Genomic DNA, 19,115 nt, shown 5'->3' with positions numbered 1-19,115 from the left:
ATAAAAATGAAAAAAAAAATCTAGCTAGATTAAATAGTTTGAATCTTTAATTGATCAGAGTTGGGATATATTAGACTGAGGCAAAGGGAGATAGAAGATATCAAGGATTTCTCCAAGGCTGCTTTCTGGCAGATAGAGGTGCCATGTATTGAGATGGGGGACATGCAAAGAGAAGGAGATTTAGGATGGATTAAGAATTCAGTGTGAGGTATTAATTCCAAGTGACATTTGATATATCCAATTGGAGATATTAAGTAGGCAGTTAGATCTGTGGGTCTGGAGATATTAAGTAGGCAATGAGGTCTGTGGGTCTGGAGCTAAGAAGAAGGGTCTGAGACAGATGTACATTTAGGAGTCAGCAACATACAGTGGTATTACAAAACACAGGAACAGTCCAGACACTTACGGGAGGGTGAAAACCGAAAGGGGAAGAATCACAGGGCAATTGCGAGAATATAAAAATATTCTAAGTGCCAGAGGAAGAAATTGTTGCAAAGAGTCTGGGTCAGTTTTATCGACTATGGCAGAGAAGGCATGAGAAACACCTACATATTTATCTGCTCAGAAATACTCCTTTCTAACCTCTTTTGTGAGAAATTCCTCTACATCTATAGCAATATTGTCCAATAGAACTTCTTGCGATGATGGAGATGTTCTATATCTGTTCTAAGAGAGCAGCTAATAGCTACATGTGGCTATTGAGCACTGGAAGCATAACCAGTGTGGCTGAAGATTTTTTAATTTTATTTAATTTTACTTAATTAACATTTAAATATAAATTGGCACATGTGACAAGTGGCTACTATATTACACTATGCAGTTGTAGATTTAATTATCACCCAGAGTTGTGGCCAGAATAACCACTTCACAGTACCACACACACGTACTAGTCACAGCCAGGGGCACCTGACTCAAGCTTTCTCAGGATGTATGGGCCTGAGAAGAGATTCAGACAGTTTCCTTTGTTATTTGGATGGTAGGATGTGAAAATCAATGGCTGTTGGCAGCCATACTCCCTGCCATGTAGATTAAAAATCTAGAGAAAGTCAAACTATAAAGGAAAAGAAGGAAGAAAGACACAAACACACAAAGTCCTGAGGGAGTCCCTCCTTCTCATTAGTTCTGATGTCTGGCCAAACCCTTCTCTGGTTCTCTGAGAATGTCACATGGTGGAAATGTGAGTCAGATGATAAGATATTTGGAGGGAAGAACTGTGATGAAATGATAATGCTGAGTGAAAACCACTAAATCAGGGAGTTGATAGGTGAGTGAAGAGAGAAATAGTTAACTCTTCTTTTATTTTTTATTATTTATTTATTTATTTATTTACTTATTTATTTATTTATCTGGGACTGAGTCTTGCTTTGTCACCCAGGCTGGAGTGCAGTGGCAGGATCTCAGCTCACTGCAAGCTCTGCCTCCCAGGTTCATGCCATTCTCCTGCCTCAGCCTCCCAAGTAGCTGGGACTCGGGTGCCCGCTGCTACGCCCAGTTAATATTTTATATTTTTTAGTACAGACGGGGTTTCACCGTGTTAGCCAGGATGGTCTCGATCTCCTGACCTCGTGATCCGCCTGCCTTGGACTCCCAGAGTGCTGGCATTACAGGCCTGAGCCACCGCGCCCGGCTGACAGTTAGCTCTTTATATCCACAGGGTCCACATCTATGGATTCAAACAACAGCAGATCAAAGATATTTGGAAACATGAAACATATAATACAACTATAAAAATAATAAAAACTGGCCGGGTTCAGTGGCTCACGCCTGTAATCCCAACAATTTGGGAGGCCAAGGCAGGCAGATCACTTGAGATGAGAAGTTTGAGACCAGCCTGGCCAACATGTTGAAACCCCGTCTCTACTAAAAACACAAAAATTAGTCAGGCATGGTGGTGCACTCCTGTAGTCCCAGCTACTCGGGAGGGCAAGGCACAAGAATCTCTTGAACCAGGAAGCAGAGGCTGCAGTGAGCAAGATCGCTCCACTGCACTCCAGCCTGGGTGACAAAGCAAGACTCCATCTCAAAAATAAATAAATAAATAAATAAATAAATAAATAAATAAATAAAAATTAAAACAGCACAGTATAACAACTATTTCCATGGTATTTACATTGTGCTAGGTATTATAAGTAATCCAGAGATGATTTAAATCATATGGGAGGATGTGCATAGGTTATAGTAAACACTGTGCCATTTTAGATAAGGGACTTGAGCATCCCCAGATTTTGGTATCCTCGGGGGTCCTGGAACGGATCCCCTGTGGATATCAAGGGACAACTGTATATTAAATTATTGTTGTTTGTGGCACTTGTGTTCTATGAAGTTGCCAGGATCACTGAATTAGCAAATACTGTTTTCGCTGCTGCTCAGAGAAATCCTGGCTTAGGGTTCTGCAAGCCTCTGGTCACAACATTTTCATCAACTTTCAGACAGTCTACTTGGTTATTGTGTGTTTCTGGTTAAGAATTCTTTCATATAGGCCGGGCGCGGTGGCTTAAGCCTGTAATCCCAGCACTTTGGGAGGCTGAGACGGGCGGATGACGAGGTCAGGAGATCGAGACCATCCTGGCTAACACGGTGAAACCCCGTCTCTACTAAAAAATACAAAAAACTAGCCACGCGAGGTGGCGGCGCCTGTAGTCCCAGCTACTCGGGAGGCTGAGGCAGGAGAATGGCGTAAACCCGGGAGGCGGAGCTTGCAGTGAGCTGAGATCCGGCCACTGCACTCCAGCCTGGGCGACAGAGCAAGACTCCGCCTCAAAAAAAAAAAAAAAAAAAAAATTCTTTAATATATATTGTTGATTCATTAAAATTGAACTCATGGGCAACAGCATTATAACCCATGCCTGAACCAAGCTTTCCTAACACATATTTTTCCCATAAGGTACATCACAGCCTTATTGCATTTAGGAACACCATAGAGCACTTCAGAACTATGCTTGGGAGCCATTTTAAAGGGCAAAATCTTCAACAAAAAGCGCAAAACTGTGAAAAACATGGCACTAAATCAACTGTGAAAAGGACACTCATTTACAGTACGAGAGCTGAAACAAGAAGGCAGTGTCACCTTGTCCTTCCTCAGTTGGGAACATGAGTAACTCAATTTTTTAACAGCTCTGCTCATATATTAGTCTGTTTTCGTGCTGCTGATAAAGACATACCTGAGACTGGGCAACTTACAAAAGAAAGAGGTGTATTGGATTTACAATTCCACGTGGCTGGGGAAGCCTCACAATCAAGGCGGAAGGCAAGGAAGAGCAAGTCACATCTTATTGGTGGCAGCAGGCAAAGAGAGTTGTGCAGGGAAACTCCCCATATCTCGTGAGACCCATTCCCTATCACGAGAACAGCACAGGAAGGACCTGCCCCATGCTTCAGTCATCTCTCACTAGGTCCCCCCCAACAATACGTGGGAATTATGGGAACTACAGGATGAGATTTTGGTGGGGACACAGAGCCAAACCATATCAGCTCATATCTTCAAATGACTACAAGAAACCACGCACATGGATCTGGGGGATACACATAAATTTTGAGTAGGTAAATTTGCAAACACAGAAGGTGTGAATAATGGAAATGGACTGTAACAGTACTGCCCATTTTACAATGTGCCAGGAATTTTTCTGAAGCTCACATATATTTAATTTTCATAATAACCCTGTAATATATGACTTTTATGAAAATGAAATACATTAATATATAATAAAGCTTTTTTTTTTTTTTTTTTTTTTTAAGACGGAGTCTCGCTCTGTCTCCCAGGCTGGAGGGCAGTGGCGAGATCTCAGCTCACTGCAAGCTCCGCCTCGCGGGTTCACGCCATTCTCCTGCCTCAGCCTCCCGAGTAGCTGGGACTACAGGTGCTGGCCGCCATGCCCGGCTAATGTTTTGTATTTTTAGTAGAGACAGGGTTTCACCATGTTAGCCAGGAAGGTCTCAATCTCCTGATCTCGTGATCCGCCCACCTCAGCCTCCCAAAGTGCTGGAATACTAAAGCTTTTTATTAGAAACAATGTAATGATATTTATTATGCTTCATAAGATTTCTCCAAAGTAAGTCAATAGATAGTAAGCTCCAGATAACTCCACTGTAACCCACATCTGTAATCATATTGTAACACCATCTGTCTAAGCCATTGCATAGGAGGCAGAACTAAAGAATTTGCTCTAAGAAGCCTTCTCACCTACAGGGCAATTCCAAGCATGGACCCTGAGGTCATCGTCGAACATTCTGGTAAAGCTTTATTCATTTAATTGACAGAAATTGGGCATCTATTATGTTGTAGGCATGATTCTAGGCACTAGGGACAAGATAATGAACAGCACGATGTTTTTGCCCTTATAAAATTTGCATCAAGAGAGACACAGGAAATAAACACATATATAATTTCATATAGTAATAAGGACAGTAAGAAAAACAAAGCAAGTTAGAAAAGCAAAGGAAGTGTCACCGACCTTCCCAGGAAGTTATTTGACCCTAATGGGTTCTTTCCCTGCCCAGTGTCATTTGTGCCAATAGAACCAGACCAGGTTAAGTAAAGCAGAACAGAAACTTTACTCGTGATCAAAGAATGGTGAAGGGGAGGGAAGCTCATGCTCAAAACACCATCTCCCTGGAAGTCAAGTAGAGGGAGATTTAAAGGGCTGCCAGGGCAGGTAGGTGGAGACTGGGGCAGGGATTCCTGGAAAAAAGGTGGGCTCTTCCAGGAGGGACAGGAGTATGCGCAGTCATGTCTTTTTGTTTGCACACAGCACCTTTTGTGCCTAACAAGGTACATTTCTCCCTGTTGGGTGGAGATTTTAGTATGGTAATGAAGCAAGAAATGAGTTCAGTGAAGCCATGCAAGAGTTCAAGTCAAGGCAGCACTTCTGTGTTTAGTTGGTCTTGTGGCTAACTGGCAGTTTTTGGCATTCTGCTTTTGTATCTGTAAGCAAGCACAGCTGCAAGCACAAGTTAGTTTCATGGGTTTGGGGGTCTCCTGAAAGCCTCTAGACCGTGCTGTGGTAACAGGTGACAGAAGGCGTCTCTGAGGAGGCAACATTTTTGCTGAGACTGAAAGGAAGTGAGGAAACTATAGGCAGAAATATCTTGAAGAAGAGCACTCCAGGCAAAAACAGCAAGTACAAAGGCCCTGAATTTAAAACAAGCTTGGGGTGGTATGAGGAACAGCAAGACGGCTAGGGTGGAAGGGGCAAGGAACTCAGTGAAAGACAAGAAGTGAAAGAATTAGGCAGTGCCAGTTCATATGGGATCTTAGCAGTCATGGTAAGGAGTTTGGATTCTGAATGTGTAGGTAAGTCCTTAGAGAGTTGGAGCAGGGGAAGTAAGTCGTATGACAAGTTGGTACGAGATCCCTTGTGTAGAGAATGGCCTGCAGGAGAGCAAGGCTAGAAGCCGAGAGACCATTTATAGGCTCAGGAGGGAGAGCAGGCTTCATCTGAGAGTCAGCAGTGGAGGAAGTGAGAAGCAGGCAGTTTCAGATATATTTGAAAAGCAAAGCTTTAAATGTGGAGTGTGAGGGAAAGAGAGGAGTCAGAAGCGTCTCCGTGGATCTGGGCCAGACTCCTAGGTGACTGATTGTTGGAGTCTTTTGCCTAATTGGGAAGACAGTGATAGGAAAAGAATTGAGGAACAGGAGAATCCATAGTTTTCTTCAGACTTTCATGGTGTTTTGCTAAATCCTAGGTTCTAGGGTTGGGTTTTTTCTTTAAAAAAAAAAAAAAAAGTTGATTTCTGGGTCTCCTGGGGAAGATTGCCCTTGACACATAGGAATAAATAACCTTGGGTATTAACTGAAACCCTCATTTAAACCTTATCTGAACACTAAATACAATCTTGTTCATTACATAAATAAAAACTGAAGGTTTATGTTACAATTTGCCTGTCCCCATATACACACATGGCTAAAGGAAGACACTTGACAGTTACAGAAAACCCTGACAAGGAACGGTAAACAAATTAGCTTTGCTGAGAAATACAGCTTGCGCTCATCCAAACCCTGCAGTGGAAAAAAGTCAAGACAAAATCAGCAAGTATATTAGTTTAAAAAAAAAGAGAGAAGAAACAAGCAAAAAATATATATATATATTTTGGTCAACTATTTACCCTCAAATGGATTCAAAAACAAACTAAAAATAATTCTCTAAATTCCAATACCTCAAGCTCACCACATTAGTTTCTATAAGAACCAAACTCGTTTCCTGTTTTATCCATAGGAGGAAACATTTTTTTCTCCTGCAGACATTTTAGTGAAATATATGAGCCTTTGCATAAGGCTGAGACTCATATGACTTGCCTCTCTGATAGCATTAGGAGATACACCTAATGTAAATGATGAGTTATTGGATGCAGTACACCAACATAGCACATGTATGCATATGTAACAAACCTGCACATTGTGCACATGTACCCTAGAACTTAAAGTATAATAAAAAATAAATAAAAATAAGAAAAAAAAAGAAATTAAAAACAGACCAAAAGCCACAGGGCCATGAATATTATAGGTCTAAATCAGATCTTAAAATGGAGTAAAGGAAGTGAAGCAAGGCTTAGTAATCAAGATAATGCAGCATAATATTTAGTGTTTTAATAGGACATCTTTGTTCATTAATGCATTCAACAATTATTTTTGAGACCCCATTATGTTTCAGGCACTGTACAAGGTGCTTGGAACACACCAGTGAATAAACCCATCTCACTTCTTGCCTGTGTAGTACTTACAGTATAACACTGATAGTAATAAAACATTGATCTGAAGCAACTTTCAGAGCCGCCGAGACCAGAACCTCTGCACTCCCCTTAGAACAGATTTCTCTCAAGCTCAGAGCTGTGGACATTACAGGCTGGAAAAGTCATTGCTGTGGGGCTGTCCTGTGCATCGTAGGATGTTTAACAGCATCCTTGGCCTTTACTTAATAGATACCAGTAACACTCTTTCCCCCTCATTAGTGACAATCAAAAAATGTCTCCATACAGTGCCAAATACCCCCTGGGGGGAAAAATTCATACCCTTGTGAGAACCACTGACTTTAGAAGATGGTGAAAGCAATAAAATCCTGTCTTTTTCTGGGATCTCCTCATTCATTCCATAAAGGTGCCTTTGCCGAATGAGAAGTTCCAGGTTGATGTGGAGGGGCCAGCCAGTCCGAATAGGCTGAATTGGATTTAGAAGGCATCAGAATCAACTTTCAAAATATAAAGGCAATAACTGTTTCTGAAGAGAAAAATATCAGTTTTCAGGGTATTCATTTATTCAACAAAAATGTTACTAAATGCCTACTCCTCTATGTGCCAGGCACAATTCTAGGTGCTGTGGATAGTGAACAAAACACAACAAAATTCCAGTCCTTGTGTAGCTGATAGTGAGGGAAGGCATAGAAGTAAGTAAAATGTCTATAGTATGTGAGAAGGAAATATGTTTAGGATATGGATGAATAAAAGCAGGGAAAGGGGATCAGTAGAGGAGGATAATCCAATTTTTGTTAAGGTGGTCATCTAAATTAAAAGCCCCAAAATACATAAGGAGAAAGTCTTGCAGATATCTTTATTTAACAAAAAAGAGAGACAGTGTTCCAGGCAGAGGGAACAGTAAGTGCAAAAGCCCTGAGGTAGAAGCTTGCTTGGTAGCGGGCTGGAATGGTGTGAGCTAGATTGAATGGTAGGAGATAAAGTTAGACAGCTAGTGGGAGACAGATTTTATTGAAACTTTTAGGCCATTGTAAGGACTTTGATTTTCACCACAAAAGATTTTAAGTGGTGGTCAACAAATATTTTCAGTTGTCCTTCCATGCATATAGAGGATTATATTTCCCTGTACCCTTAAAATTAGGTGTGACTGTGTGTGACAGACTGGGTTAGCGCCCCAATTCTTCCACCCTTTCTTTGCTTTCACACCCTTGCCTGGTCTCACTATAGACAGAATATAGTTCTCTGACTCTTGGTTGTAGTTTTGGCAGTGGGGCTTGCTTTGGGCAACAGGATGTAAATAGACATGATGCAAGCAAGCATTTGAGATATGCTTGCCCAGTGGGGCTTTCTCTCTTGAATTTCTGCCACCACCACGAAAACAACATGCCCTGGCTAGCTCGTTGAATCTAGGAGAAAGATGAGAAACGTGGTGAGCAGAGCTACCCCAGAGGACATGCAGCTTCAAGCAGACCACATAGTCTAGCCCAGTCTAAATCACTTGACCCCCAGCCAGCCTGGAGAGGCATGACAAACAAATGCTTATTGTTGCATGCACTGACATTTTGTGGTGGTTTGTTGCACAGCAAGGTATCTCACTTTAGCCATTAAAATGAGAGTGGAAATGAAATGTGTCAATTCTGGGTGGCAGTAACATCTTTAAGAGTCACTGCATATTGCCCAGGCCCCTTCCTCCTATTGCAGAGAGAATGGAAGTACATGTTAAGGCAGAGCCTCTACTACCCTGGTTCGCTGAGTGACTGTGTGGAGCAGAGCCCCTCATAACTCACACTAAACATATTGCCTGAGAAAGAAAGAAAAAATCTGTGGTGTTAGCTAACGTTGTTTCTGTTTTTGATACTGCAGCATAATGTTGTTTGACTGATACATGAAGTCTCCATAGGATTTTGAGGTAAAGAATTACATGATTTGTCTCATATGTAAACAACTTTAGCTATGTTGAGAATAGACTGAAGTCGGTAGGGGCATAGACTAGGGACAAACTGGAAGGTGGTTATCGCAACAATAATACCATCAAGCGATGATGGTGGCTGGGAACACTGTAGTAGCAGCAGGGAAGGTAATAAGTGACCAAATCCTAGACATATTCTAAAAAATAGAACTGCCAAAGTTTGTTTACGGATAGGCAGGATGGGAGAGACAGGATAGAATCAAAGATGACTCTAAGGTTTTGGGGTTGAGAGAAGTTTGATAGAGTTACCTTTAACTAAAATGGAGAATATTGTGGCAGGACAAGGTTTGGCTATAGGGGGAGATCTGGAGCTTAATTTTGGGCATGGTAAGTTAGAGGTGCCTATTAACCATGTGTGTAGAAAAGTTGGATTTACCAGTCCAGTGTATGGAGATGTGATTTGAAAATTTGTTGGTATATAAGAGATTGCATTTAAAGCGAAGCGATTGGAGGAAATCACAAAGGGAGTGGGATTAGACAGAAAAGAGGCTCAAACATTGAGCCCTGGGGCATCCTTCATTAAGAAGTCAGAGACCTTGAACCTGGGAGGCTGAGGTTGCAATGAGCCGAGATGGCGCCACTGCACTCCAGCCCAGCCACAGAGCAAGTCTCCATCTCAAAAAAATAAAATTAAAATAAAATAAAATAAAATAAAATGAAAAATAAAATGAAAAAAAAAAAAGTCAGAGAATAGCAAGAAACCAGCAGGAGCAGCCAGTGAGGTTTCAGAAAACTGGTTTATGTGATGTTGTGCTAAAGCGTTCTTGCATTTGCCTGGCCAGATGCTTTCTTCAGCATTTTCCACCTGGCTCTCTCCAAGAAGGCTATCTTAATGAAACTGATTTCCATTCCCTCAATTGTCTGGTTGGGTTTGGCCAGTGGGAAGGAGTCCCAATAGAAGATTATAAAGAAAGGAATGAGATTAAATCAGTGGCACTTTAAAATCACCTGCAAGGGTTTTTAAAGTACTGAGCCCCACCCCCAGTTTCTGATTCTTATCTAATTCATGGATAAGACTTGTAGATTTGCATTTCTAACAAGTTCTCAGGTGATGCTGCTGGTCTGGAGGCAACATTTTGAGAACCATTAGGTTAGGGAATGTATTCACGATTCCTTCCCTGTACAATTGCCTCAGCCTGGTTGTGACGAGAAAGCCACTGCTCCTCCCCAGTTGTCCTGCAGTTTATGACTCTATTTCCTCTGGAATTTCGGAGGAATTTTTTTCCTGCCCTCATCTTTTCGAAGGTGGTGAAAATTCTATTCCTGATGGCCGCAAATTCCTGCCTTATCACCTGTTCTTCCTCTACACCACACTTGCACCTTGGTAAGTTGTCTCTTTGTAAATAGACTCTCCTTGAACTATCTTAATTTGAGTGAGCTATCTGTGTCACTGATATAGAAGTCCTGAAAATAAATAGACATTTTTAAAAAGCACATTTGGCCATTTAGAAATAATTGTTGGATTCAGCATGGAGAGGTCATTGGTAGAATACTGCAGACAAAAGCTGTTGGGGTTAATTTGAGAAGCAATAGTAGGAGATATATATATATATGTAAAAAAATTATCCCTGTTCCCATAAAAACCCTAAGGAATGTTTCAGACAATGACTCTGAAACCCTGAGTCATCCATGGTACAATTTGCAATTTGCTAAACATTTAACCAGACACTCAAGACGTCTACGTGGCGTCCTTCATCCTGCTCTTCTCCTAACATCGAATCAGTTAGAAAATCTTATAAATCAATGTATTGCAGTGGCTCACAAACTTCAGAATAAGAATCACCTGGAAGGCTTGTTAAACCAGTGTGGCCCCAGCCCTGGAGATCTGATTCAGTAGGTCTTCAATTCTCAAGTTTCACAAGTTCACAGGTGATGCTAATGTTACTGGTCATGGGACCACACTGAAAATCACTCATCTAAAAGAGATATTTTCCTATCTTACCTTTCCTTTCTATCACTAGCCAGTACAGAGCCTCATACCATTTACCGAAATTGTCACCACATTCTTCAAATTCATCTTCCTGCTTTTAGCTTTGCCCTTCTCCCTTTCTAATCAGCCCCCTACAAGCCTGCCTAGGAGATCTTTCTGAGATACACAACTGATTATATTTTTTCCTTGCTTACAACACAAGGATCTATGTCCATGGTCTTTAGCATAACCTTCCACTCTCACCTTTCACTATTTCCCACTCTTACCGTACTCCACGCATGCTGAATTATTCATAGGTCCCTGAATACAGTTATGCCTCTCACATGGCATTTTCCTATCTCGGGAAGGTCCCTCATTCCTGCAAGTCTCACCCTCTCTTAGTTTTCATGCTGTGCAGACGCCTCTCCTCTGGGATGCCCTGGCATAAACTGCAGGTCACATAGCCCAGACTCTGTGGCCCACTCATTGCAATGGCGAGTCATCCTTTCTGACTCCTGGCTGGTCAAGTCTCCTGGGTCTGTCTCTAGTGTTCAGTACTAATTCACAGGACAGCAAGCCCTCAACCACTATTTGTTGAATAAGGAATAAAGGGTTCTATATTATGTCATAAAAGTGGGCATTGTAGTAAGAATTTCAATAAAGTTTGAAGCACGAACCATTTTCTAGTTAACCCGCAATTAACTGGAAAATTCAGTGAACCATAACAATATATTGGTCTCTGATTAATTAATATTTCAGTGAGCTAGTAATGACATAGGAGTCATAAAAATTAAAGAGGGATGGATAAACCCAGGTCATACCCTTAGACTTTGGAAATTCTCAGTAATGTGCTGTCAAATATTAATATAGATACATTGCCTTCAGGATTCAATTTGACTAAATCCATAAATTTTGTGACACAATTCCTGGCTTTTTTTTTTTCTTTTCATGTTGCAAGGACTTTTATTGGGAGAATTAAATTTAAAAAACCATTAATTAACCATACTTTATGAAGTTTATAAACTCATCAAAAAATTCCTGACTCTACCCAAGTATATGTAATTAACCACATCTCAATATATGACAATACCATTGCAATATTTAACAACTTTCAGAAGTTAAGTTCTCACTAGTTGTTTTGTGGTGAAACTGGTCTTGGAAGTGAAGGACACTGAATTTTTTCCTCTTTGTATTGAACAAAATCACCTGCAATGAAGGCATGAATAAACTAGTCTAATGTTAGGCGATAAGTAAAAGCCAGAGTGGGCCCAGAGGCACAGGGGATGCATGTTCTGGTCCTGTGTGCATTCCCTTCCTCGGTACATACACTCGACATGTGGCTATAGTATATCTTTTTTCTCCAGATGTGTTTTAAAATTCATAAGTTGAATCCATCGCCTGAACATGTACCTTGATTGTAATTTTATGTCAGAACTGGGAGGCACAAAAGCCAGAGAGCTTCTGAAAAAATCCTGTGCCAGGGACTTCATGAAGCAATAGATCTGAAGGTCAGAAAATGGAACTCTCAAGACATAATAAGATGAGTAGGAGAAGTCAAGCCTCAGGAATCCAGTGACTTATGTGCTGGAGTTCTTCATCTGGTTTTCTTTTAAGTGTGTCCGTATCCCTTTGCGTGTGTGTGTATGCGTGTGTGTGTGTGCGTCTGTGTGTGTGTGTGTGATCTCTGGCTTCACAGGCCAACAGTAGGTCTCATCCTCTCCTTGGAAAAGTTATTAAGGTAAATGTTCCAAGTCATCTTTACAAAATGGAAGGACAACATTGAATGCTGAAGTTGTTTATTTGTTCTACAAAACATTATGTCAAACCTCTCATGAGAACTACTAGGTTTAAGGAGTTTCAAAATTATTTTGAGTCCTTTAATCATTTTTCTTACCTGCTATGTGATTCATCACCATTTCAAAGAAGCTCCCTCTTCAAAACTCATCTTGTATGAACAGTTGCAATTTTTCTGTGAGATAGCATTCACCATTTCAAGGAAAAGAAGCAAGTCACCTTTTGCTAAAGCACAAAACAAGGTTATCTCTCCAGATAGAATACATTCTTAGGAATATTGTGTCTCTGTATTACTGATGAAATGCAGATGTGTTAAGCTGTCAGTATTTTCATAATCAATCAATCTTTCTTGAATAAAGATAGCTTAAAATGCTTATAAAAGAGTAAAAAATCAATCCTTGAAATTATATATTTATTTGGAATCATTCCACAGATGACCAGGACCAAGCATTTAATCTGTAGCGAGGCTAATTGTTGTGTTAAAATTTATCGGAGAAGAGACAATGGCTAGAGACCAAGGGTGTGGGGGAGTTGGCAGCTTATCGAGATTGTATTGTCAGGGGTTTAGGTGTCATGTCTGGAAACTATTGTTGATAAAAAGTGAATTTGTATTACTTCTGTTAGAAATCGGCTTACAAGAAACAAAAATTTATGATTAAGTGAAAAGTAGCTTCATTTAATGTAAATTATGATATGTAAGGTAGGTATTGTCAATATCATTTTATGGCATGTGTGTTTTTTTTGTCAGTTGAAAATTTGCGTATGTACATTGGATGGTAATATTGAGGACAGTGCAAATAGTAGGAGCTCTGAGGAAAGGGAGTGAAACAGAGAACTGAGTGAGGAGTATGGTGCCCAGGTAGAAGAGGCCAGTCCAGGAAAACTGCCCTGTGATGGACTGAGTGTTTGTGTTCCTCCAAAGTTCACATGTTAAAGTTCTAATCCCCAGTGTGATCATATTTGAAAGTGGGCCCTTTGAGAGGTGATTAGGTCATAATTATGGAGCCCTCATGAATGGGATACATGCCCTTATTTCTTAGTCATTTTGACTTGCTATAATAATAGTACCATAGACTGGGTGACTTAAAAGAAATTTATTTCTCACAATTCTAGTTCTGGAAGCTGGAAAGTCCAAGATTAAGGTACCAATTTAGTTCCTGGTAGGAGCCTTCTTTCTGATTTATAGATAAATGCCTTCTTGCTGTGTCCTCACATGGCAAAAATGGAGATCATCTCTTCCTTGTCTCTTCTTATAAGGGCACTAATCCCATTTATGAGAGCCCCACCCTCATGACCTAATTACCTCCCAAAGGCCATATCCCCAAATACCATCACATTAAGTATTGGGCTTCAACATATGAATTTGGGGGAGACACAGTCATTCAGTCCATGACACCTTATAAGAGACATGAGAAAGATGATCTCTCCCCCTCTGCCCTGTGAGGACACAGCAAAGAAGCATCCTTCTACCAACTAGGACAAGAGCCCTCACCAGGCACCAAATTAACTAGCACATTCATCATGGACTTCCCAGTCTCCAGAACCATAAGAAATAAATATTTCCTGTTTAAGCCACCCAACTGATGATATTCTGTTATAGTAGCCAAAACTGACTAAGACATGCCCCAAGTTAGGTTTTACACAGCAGCATTTCTGTTTATGTGGCCAAATAGGAATCCAGGGCTCTCACAGACTGAAAGAAAACATCTTACTTTCTATAGACTGAAGATAGTAAAAGGTGTGAGAACAATACTACAGACCAAACAAAACAAAAACTTATTTTGGAGGAGTTGGGATAGAAGGAAGGATGCGGGAGAGCCTCAATGCTGCCTTTAAACTGAGCAGGGCTAACAATTACTATATGACACCTATCATTTACCAGATTTCCCTCTGATGACTTTTCCTGCCTGCCCACAAATCTTAGAGTAAACAGATGTTGGTAAAAACAGTGAATACAACTAGAAATGGGGAAAAGGAAAAACACATTCCTACCCCCGTCCCCGCCGCCACTGGCCCCATCCCAGGGCACTAGAAGCATGCAGTTTTCAGGAAACAGGGAACATTTATCCCATTTCCCCAATAGTATAGATTGACAGCCCCAAGATCTCCACAATAGTGCTTTTTCTTTTCAAGGCACCTGAAAGAAAACATTACATCACATACCCTCTGTGAACAGGAGCCAAAAGCATTGAAGAATAATTCTCACCATGGTTCCAAGCAGTAAAAGCTAACATGTATTGAGCATGTGCTAGGAGCTAAGTACTTCATATCATCAATTCATTTAACCTTGATAAAAACCTTATTCTTTCACTGTGCCCATTTTAAAGATGAGGAAAATAGATAAAAATTTTAAGTCACAAAACAAAAAAACTCGAAGCTAGAAACCCAGAATGTCAGTTTCAGGGCCTATTCCTTTAACTACTGTGCTAGACTATGGCATAGGTCTTTGAGGAGAGGTCATTCCTCTGATCTCTGTTGCTTGCTTGGGGAATATGTAGAATTGGATTTAATACAGTAGAATGCAGACCAAAACTGAGGATCCTGAATGATGTTCATGCAGCCACAGTTTGTGTGTGCTCTTTTTCTGATATGTAGTCTGGCTCACACACAATACTCCATTTCACGTCTTCCAACATCCAGCTGAATGTCACTAACTCACAAAGTCTTCTTTGTCCTCCCTGCCCTCACCTTCTGGATTGATCTTTCATTTGTGCTGTCACAGCATTCTCTAAAAACCTTTACTTCCTGCAGCATTTATGACATGGCATCCTTAGTATCCATTCACTTATGTGACTCACTGTGCTCTGTTCCTTCTAAGGTAGAGATCTTATCTTTCTTATCTTTGAATTCCTGATGCCTAATACAGTGTGTGACAAATAATAGGTTCCCAAGCAACTGCATTAATTAAGCAATCAATTAAATGCCCTAAAAATCATTGTCTGTCTTGGCACTTGAGTCACTAGGATTGTATTTCACTAACTGGACACTCTATCTAGATGTCCATGAGAAAAATAAATGCAGGGGAATTTTTTCTTTCCTACCTGGAAGTTGGAGGACAAAAAGGCACACCTTATTTCAACTCTGATAATGCTATTCACCACTGATTGTGACTGCATGTAAATAATGTCTTTATTTGCTGCTGGAGTATAAGCTCTCTGAAGGTAGAAGTCTCATTTTTTCTTGGTCACTGCTGTGTCTCCAGACCTGGGGCAGTGACTGACACACATTGTGTGGAGTGCAGAATAACTCTTAACTAAGAGTCAGAGACCTGGGTTTACATCTTGACTCTGCTTCCAGCTTTCCACATAACCTTGAGAAAACCTTACTCATTCTGGCCTCAGTTTTCTTCCCTTCAAAGTAACAGTTGAGATCAAGAAAATTGTACTTTTCATTTTTTTTGAAGATGTAGACATTGCATGGCTCTAAAGCTATACATTCATGAAGCAGGTGGTTGTGGTGGAATGGTCAAAAATACTCCCTGGTCACTGAGCAATGACCATTGTCAGTGAGATGTAGCGTCTGCTGATTGTACGGTCACTCCAGCTGTCATTGGAGGTAAATGTTAACAGTATACTCATTGGAGAGCAGAGCTGGCAGCAGTAACTGACTTAGGATCACACAGATGATGGTGACCCATTGACAGGGGAACTCTTTAAATTCGATGATCTGTAGAGACCTTTCCAGTTCTCAGTATCTCTGAATCTGTAATGTATGCAACTGAAATGAGAGATAAAAACAGATTGGAGGTAACTAGAATCCAACCACTCAAACGTTACTTCAAATGGTGATGAGTGAATATGATACTATTTCTACTTGTTCCAAACTCATTTTTCATTTGAAGTCACACTAAGCTTGGGACAAAGGGAAAAATCCCTACTTCTCTTGTTTGTCTATCATAGGTACAATTTATACAAAACTCGAAAAGTACAGGGACACCTGAGCCTTTTCTTTTATTCTGCCTAAAACTGCAAGCTCAGAAAGGCTGAGGCTGGAAAAGCATTCTGGAACTGATATGCAAACGAGAACACCAGGCTTCACACTTGGGAGCTTCATATTCCTGTGAAGTGGAATTTTTTTGCTTCGAAAGTGGTGTTGAAAGATTGCAAGAGATGTACGTGTGATGTCAACTATTTGTATTCCACTCATGTTTTCTGAAAAGACTTAGGTCTTGAAGACCCATAACGTGTAGAATAACCATAGCCAAAATTTCCAGCAGCTTCATTTCCAGCTGCTCAACAGTGCAGCTGATGTGCAACCTCTGAATGCAGCAGCAGTCATTGTGTTCCTTCCACAGAGCCATGGAGATAAAACAGCTGCAATGCTCTCCCACTTCTCACACTCCCAGGAGGGGGGAAAGCCATAGAGAAGTGACAAACCAGTCACAAGCTAGTGAACGCTAATACACAGCTAAAAATTCTGCAGCCTAAGCAGCATCTGGTACTATCTTTCATAAGGAGATTGTTGTTTTCATAAAGTGAATACAGTTCTCTGAGCATCATTGATAGAAATGTAGGTAGGAAATTTTCTGATCGTGCTTTATTTAGAGCATATTTCCTTAAGTCCTCATACTTTGTAAATATAGTACACAACGTAAAATATACAACTGCCTTATAAAAGAGGCTGGTTCAAGTGATAATAGAGAAATATAACTGTAGCCAGGGGCATTATAAAATTTTAATTTGTGTATTTACTGTGGGAAACTTTGAGATGCCTATTTGTGTTCCAGGCAGCCAATGTATACATATTTCTTGCAACCTGTGGGAAGCAGGTGAAAAGGAACGTGGTGATTTGCTGCATCTGACCACAGATGCTACAGAGGTGAAGGACTCTCTGCTACCACACCAGGGCACAGCATCCTGGTGCTGAGGGGCTAGCCCAGAGTGTGAGAACATGTGGCATAATGTGTGCTTGATTTTCTAAAGAAATTATGGAGGCTTAGGAGAATTTCATTACTTTAAAGCTGTATGGAGCTGCAGCTCTCCCTGAGAACTCCTTGGAGACACTTTTGAGAGAGTAAGAATGCAGTCTAATTGCAAATGGGTCTGTTTGTTGAGGAGATACCTTCTAGGACCAGATGGTAAATGTGAGTATTGGGAACTATTTTGAAATGTAAGTGAGCCCTGGGGCTGTGATGGAACAGCCAGTAGGAGAGGGTAGCAAGAGCCATTCAAGGAGACAAGTTTAAGATACTAGTGGGTATCCAAGGTGAAAAGGAATACTTCCAGAACATTCAGACCCCATCTGCCTAAGGAATTTCCAGAGAGAGCTCCACACCTAGAGGATCCCATTCTCAAAGGGAAGATGCATATCCACTCTTCTTGATCAGGAGCACTCTGGAGGAGGGGAGCAGTTCTGCTACCAGAAAAAGGAAGATAGTGACCAGGAGGGCTGGAGATCCAAGAACTTTAGGAAGTGGTAAGGCATGTGAATAACAGTCCCATGAAATTCATTGAGGGGGAGGGGATGAAGAAGTTGATGAATATCAGAATGATTTGAAGGTAGACTAATGAGTCCTTTTTATGTTGCTGAAGTAGATATGTTAAAACAGATGAGACTTTAGAAGGTATTTAAATATTATTGATGAATCCCACACTTACTATCATCTAATAATACACACACAAACATCACTTGAGAACGACAAGCACGATGTCTGGACATAGTTATTTGCTTCCCCCAACCAGTGTAAACTGCTACCCAAAGTCATTTATTCCCATGAACAAAGCCCGACCAAGGTTTCACACAGACCAGCACTGGGAAAACCTTACTCGTGACCAGGAGTATGCGTCAGTCAATGAATTAAAGTATCGTGGTCTCTTACTATTTGCCAAATACAGAAGTTAATATGTCGAATACACAGAACTGCTCTTGAAGCCTTTATAATTTTATTGGTATAGATCAGTGACTCTCAATACTGGTTCTATGTGAGAATCACCTAAGTCATTTTGAAAAACACAGTTATGTGTCCCAGAAATTCTGATTGAATTAGTTCAGTGAAGGGCCTGTGTATCTGTATTTGTAAAGTTCCTCAGGAAATTCTGTCATGCAGCTCTGTTTGAAAACCATCAATGTAGTTCATCTCTTAATTAGTCTCTCACTCTGCAATTTCCTCCATACTCTGCCATCAGAGGATTTTTCTCTTCAAATCACACCAAAGTTCCTCATTTAAAATCTTTAATAGCTTCCTACCGCATAGCAAAATAAATTTGAATTCTAACCTGGCATTCAAGGACCTTAGAAATATACTCCCCATCTATGTTTTCAGTTTTGTATTTTGTCATACTTCATGAAGCTATATAATTCAACTTGATAAATCAGTTCTTGCAAACAGCATGAGCATCTGGATGCCTCAGCAGTTGTTCCACACTCTTCCTCTGAAGTGCCCTTCTTCTACTTCAGTCCTTGGCAAAGCACGCTTATCCTTCAAGTCTCCACTGTAACATCAATTTCCCCAACCTTTCGGCAATGTAATGACTGCATTGTCTATGCTCCTTTAATGCTGTGTATATACCACAATCAATCTCGTATTGGATCATATGACTGAAGCAATGCTAAGAGGTCAGCACATTCTATTTTATCATTTTTTTTTTCTGGACACACAAGAAGAGTATAGTTTCTGCCTTCCTTTATTGCTATGTTAGGGTTGTGTACTGTCTTCTGTCCAATAGAGTGTAAATGGAAGTGATGAAAGTTATCCCCAAACATGGCCCTTGAGAAGATCCCTGTAAATCTCCTATTCTTTCTTCCCTTGCTGTGAAACCC

The sequence above is a fragment of the Macaca nemestrina genome, chromosome 12 (assembly GCF_043159975.1).
Source record: "Macaca nemestrina isolate mMacNem1 chromosome 12, mMacNem.hap1, whole genome shotgun sequence".
NCBI lineage: Eukaryota > Metazoa > Chordata > Mammalia > Primates > Cercopithecidae > Macaca > Macaca nemestrina.
This window is presented reverse-complemented; position numbering follows the sequence as displayed.